At 35.6% G+C, this 5,830-nt stretch overlaps 1 long non-coding RNA gene across 1 annotated transcript; it reads left to right on the forward strand.

Moving 5' to 3' along the window:
• Positions 1 to 613: 613 nt before the first annotated feature.
• On the forward strand, positions 614 to 4,695 carry LOC144582831 (uncharacterized). The gene is made up of 3 exons (XR_013536276.1): positions 614 to 643; positions 2,433 to 2,612; positions 4,073 to 4,695. It is a non-coding gene; the product is annotated as an uncharacterized LOC144582831 (long non-coding RNA).
• Positions 4,696 to 5,830: the final 1,135 nt, after the last annotated feature.

Here is a 5,830-nt window from a genome sequence, read left to right on the forward strand (position 1 = left end):
CCTCCACCTCCTGGGTTCAGGCGACTCTCCTGCCTCAGCCTCCTGAGTAGCTGGGATTACAGGCATGCGCCACCATGCCCAGCTAATTTTTTGTATTTTTAGTAGAGACGGGGTTTCACCATGTTGACCAGGATGGTCTCAATCTCTTGACCTTGTGATTCACCCGCCTCGGCCTCCCAAATTGCTGGGATTACAGGCTTGAGCCACCACGCCCGGCCTCATACTGTTAATACTACTTAAAAAGTATACTAGTCATTTATTTTTTAACTTTTAAGTTCAGGGGTACAAGTGCAGGTTTGTTACTTAGGTAAACATGTCCTGGGGGTTTGTTGTACAGATTATTTCATCAGCCAGGTATGGAGCTTAGTGCCCATTAGTTGTTTTCTTCCTGACCCTCTCCCTCCTCCCACCCTCCACCCTCTAAAAGGTCCCTGTGTGTGTTGTTCCCTCTCTGTGTCCATGTGTTCTCAATATTTAGCTCCTCCTTATAAATGAGAACACGCACTATTTGGCTTTCTGTTCCTGCGTTACTTTCCTAAGAATAATGGCCATTATCTTGGCCATTTCAAAGTAGTTGTTTAACCTCTCTCACCTTCATTGTCATTTTAGAAGGAACTATCATTTGGTGTCTTGCTGAGGCAAGGTATGTAGTTCACATTTAATTTTCTTTCTTTACGCACATGAAAAAACACACATAAAGTTCTAAGTTTTGAAAATTAAAGGTGTAGGAACATATTTGTGTTACTATAACATTAATTGTACATTATATATCTTTCCAAAATGCTGAAATTTGCACTTATTTTAACCAGGCAGAAAGCAGATAGGGCTGGATTTTTAAAAACTGCTTTTGGTGCTTTATTGACAGTTGTTTTTCCCCTTTTACTTTCATTTGATATGAATTTTGTCTCCTGTCTCAACCAAAAGGAAGCACATTTTTCAAATTTATTTTCTTCTCTTCCCATACTTTGGTTCCTTGCAACCATGAACAGCATAATTTTCTCTATTTTTTTATTTTACGAAAAATGTTTTTTTCTCTTTAGTATAAAGTAACTTGGATGCATTCATTAAAAAGAAAAGCAAAAATAAATAAAACATATTTTTTAAAAGTAAAAAAGAAAGTACACAGACTATTCCTGTCAAAACTTTATAGGCATGGCTATTTCTCTTCTAGCATTTCATGTTTTAGATTAAAAGCCCTCAGATTAGACAAATTCTTGTTCCTCCCAAGGTGTCAACATATTTGTATTTATGTATTTTAAAAATTCTTGTAAGTTTTATTTTTATCAAAATGATTTTAGCATTCAAGAAATCCTTATCATTAAAAAAGATGAAGAATATAGACCATTAATTCTGTCATTTTTCTGTAGTTCTCGGTAAACCTCTGCAATTTACCGATACAGTTTCTCCCCTATATTATGGAAATGTCTTTTATTACGAATGTGATTATTGTCTTTCTTTTCGTTTTCCTAATCTTTCCAAGCCTCTTTCCTCAAGAGAACCTATTATTTCTATTTTAGGTCTCCATTCTTTGTTTATTCTAAAATTTTCTTTCTTGCCATTTTTATCTCATTGTTCTCCTACTTTTTATTCTCAGATGTTTCCTCAAAATATCCTCCACGCTACTGATTCAACATCCCTACAATCTCAATTATACTCTTTTCTGTGCTCAATGTGAATATTGCTGGAATTTTAAAATTTTTTCACTAATCCTTAATTTGGTGTATCTCTAAAAATGTGTGTGTGGGTGTGTGTAGGGAAATGTAGGGAAAAGAAATAATTAAGGAACACACACTGTCTCCTTTGAGACATTCCCTACATTTAAGGGTCATAACTTTCTACATATTTGAGTGTCATAGTTTCTTAATATTTTCTTTTGAATACTGCGATTTTTGTTAATAGCTTACTTGTTTTGGAGATTTCTGAAACCTATCTTTCCTATCTGTTGAGTCTTATAACTTCTCTTTATATGTATGTTTATGTCTATATCTACTTATCTATTTGTGTATCTGTCTTTCTAAAGCAAAAGGCTTGGACAAGTTACTTACGAGGAAGTACTGGATAGTTGTGAGAAATATTGTCTATTTTCATCTTTGAAAATATGATAACTGATATTATTTTATACATATGAACTTTTAAAAATTAATATACGTATTAAAATGGTTTTACATTTATTAGTTATTGGAATTTCTTATTTAATAAATTGAATGTTGATGTGTTTTCCTATTATTTTCTCTTGAGGCATTCATAATTTTATATTTAATTGGCAAAAAGTTATTTGCTTACCAAGAATGTTAATACTTTATCTGGAAACTGCCTAGCAAAGACTTTTTGTCCATTTAAAAATTTTTCCACTGTTTCTTGTAATTTATGATTTAATGACATTTCAGAACTTTAATATATTCATATCCATAAATCTCTTCCTTTTTCCTTAGAAAATATTTTCACAACCCAAGACAAGTTAAATATCCACTTGTGGGAACAGTACCAAAGGCCTGGACTAGGATAGTAGTAATGGAGACAGACTGAAGGTCAGCGTAATAGTCAACATTAAGGAGGTTGAAACAACAGCACATAGTGCCTGATTGGAAATACAGAGTAAATCACAGTGAGAAGTGAATTGCTGTCTAGGTTTCTATCTTGAATGTGTGGATAGATAAGGGTCACCAAACACGAAAACAGGTGGATCAACTTTAGAAACTAAGAAAATGTATTTACAATGGAGCTAATAAAATTAGAGTCAGTAAATAAGGTTGTAAGATATAGGAGGCTGATATGGTTTGGATTTGTGTCCTTGACCAAATCTCATGTCGAATTATATCTCCAGAATTGGAGGAGAGGCCCAGTGGGAGGTGACTGGATCATGGGGGTGGATTTCCTGACTTGCTCTCATGACAGTGGGTTCTCATGAAATCTGGTTGTTTAAAAGTGTGTAGCACCTCCCCTTTCTCTCTTTTCCTTCTGCTCTGACCATGCAAGATGTGACTGCTTCCCCTTTCCCCATGATTGAAAGTTTCCTGAGGCCTCCCATGCCATACTTTCTGTACAGCCTGTGGAACTGTGAGCCAATTAAACCTCTTTTTAAAATAAATTCCCCAGTTTCAGGTATTTCTTGACAGCAGTGCATGAATGGACTAATACAGAGGCAGAAGCATATTTGCAGGCAGAAATGGAAAAAAAAGAATATCAGAAGGGAGGGTAAGAACAAGAGCCTAAGAATAAGAATGTGCAAATTTTAGTTGAAGCTGGAGTGGGGAGAGGTGATAATGGATTCAGATTCTGGGGGAATCTGGACAAGGATATGGTCCAGAGATCAATGGGAAGGAGAAGAAAATTAATAAACTTGACTTAAGGGCTAGGCTCTATGTTGAGAAGCATAATGTTCATGCTAATATTTTTACAGAAAAATCTGTTATCATTCTCAGTTTTGCAACCTGGTTCAGAGAAGCTAAGCCATATGCTCCAAGTAACATGGACTATGTGGTGACATCTATTTAAACTCATATTTCTTTGTTCCTAGCACTTTTGTTCCTGTCACTATGCTACCTATAAGTAGGACTTTGACTCCCTACAAAATTCTTACACATCCAGGTAGATGTGAATACATGCTGCATTAATGTCTGTCACCCATAGTCACTGCAGGGGAAGTTGGCATCACAGCATTGACAACATGCCTACTATCTTTAGGTTAAAGTGGATATGTTAACATTACCCAATGCAAAAGAATCTGATCATTGCCCTGAAGACAATTTTGTTATCTCACATTGCATATGTGATCATTACCCCGAGGGCAGAGATGCAATCATTGGCCTATAGGAATACCTATCATTATAGCTTGGCAAGTGGAAAAGTGATAATTAACTTGCACAAATAGATGGGATCATTGCACTCCAGATAGAACTGTTATTGCATTTCCTGAAGAAATGTAATCTCTAGTGTGCAAAAGACAATGTGTTAACTACATTTATGGTAGAGATATGCTCCTTATACTGCCCATAATGATAATAACAATTGCATTTCAGGTGGAGATTAGGGTTGTTGCATTGCTGATAAACTTGTTATAATTACATTGCAGAAAGACGTGCAATCATCCCCTTGCATATGGTGCATATGAAGATGGGATCATTACAGGAAAGGTGGAGGAGATGCAGTCATTATGTTCTGTATACACCCATTTTTGTGGTTAGCAGCTGAAGATGAATTCTTTCTTTGCTGGAAGACCTATTACCAGTTAGGTTGCAAAAGATGTGATCATCATCCTAAACAATAATTTAGAGTCCCACAATAATTTTAAGAGTGCTGCTCATGAAAATTTGAATGCATTGTATTGGGAATGTAATGGGAGTGAGATGCCTTATGAGAAAATCTGACATAAAGTCTTTAAGCACGAGAGGCCATGTGAGTAGGGAAGCCCTGAAGGGGAAAAAGAAACACAGTCAGACCCTAGCTGTTCCAGTCACCCCAACTGAAGTGTCAGACTTGCGAATGAGGCCATCTTGCATCATCTAGGCCTGGTAGAGCTGCCAGCTGACTGCAAACACAGGAGTCAGTCCAGCTAATGCCACATGGAGCAGAGGCAAGCCGCCCAGCTGAGCCCAGTCCAGATGATAGAATCATAAGCAAATAAGGTCATTGTTCTTTTAAGCCACTAAATTTTAGGGTGATTTCTTACACAGTAATCAATAACTGAAATAACTACGTACAGTTTAATGATCTGAAGTCAATCCATAGTGTTACGATAGCCTTTTTAACAAAATTGAAATGATAACTTCTTAACTTACAATGCAAATCAATTTAATGACAATAGTTACAATTGCCCTGAAATGCTCTAAAGCCTCATGCAGTTGATTTAATATATAACTAGCCAACATACTTAATCACATGTTCATAGTTGATTAATAGTGACTGCATCTCTGTGAGTAATTTAACGGTAAAAGTTCTTTCTCTCTCTCTCTCTTTTTTTTCAGATGAATAACTTTACATTTACACTGTGAAAAAGTGATATTGCAGCTCTGTTTTCACACTACCTGAGGGTTCTTTGTAGGTCACATAAACCCTAAGCCTCCTAAGTTGAGGAAAAAAATTTCAAACTCACAGTGTTATTGAGAGGATTAAATAAGATAATTTGTTCAAAGCCTTTACCATAGTTGCTAGCATTTAAACTTGTAACTCTTGTCCATGTCTCTAATGTAATGTAAAATGATCTTACTTTTCAAGGGTTGATCTAACAGAATGTTTGTTAGACACAAAGGCCAAGATTTTTCCCATATGATGAACCCTGGGTATAATTCAACAGCATATTGGCAGGTTTTATTTTCTGCTAAGTCTGGATCCATTCACTTAGTGATTTATTTCTTAATTTGTCAAACATTACATTAACAAAGTAACACCTTTTCTGTTCATATAATACTGTGGTTGAATGAAAAAATTTAATTGCCACTAAGGAAAAAAAACACAACTAGAGAAAAATAAAAGAGATACGTCAAGAAGGAAGAAAGAAGCTGGTACCATGAGATCCCTTCTAGCTTTGAAAAATGTTTTACAGAATAAATAAAATATTAAAAAGCTAACATCAGGCATTGGTGAGGATATGAAGTAATTCTGAGTCTCATCCATTGCTAATGGGGTATACATTGGCTTAACCCATTTGGAGGACTGTTTGGTAATATTTAATAAACTTAAGCCTACTCCTAAGTCTTACATCCCACAAATTTCAAACCTAGGTAATTACCCAAGAGAAATAAGAGTACATGTCTTTGAAAAGATCTATACAAGAATGCGTATAGCAGGCATAGTCATAATTCCCTAAAACTGGAAATGACTCAAATGTCCA

Source organism: Callithrix jacchus, chromosome 5 (genome assembly GCF_049354715.1).
Source record: "Callithrix jacchus isolate 240 chromosome 5, calJac240_pri, whole genome shotgun sequence".
Classification (NCBI taxonomy): domain Eukaryota; kingdom Metazoa; phylum Chordata; class Mammalia; order Primates; family Cebidae; genus Callithrix; species Callithrix jacchus.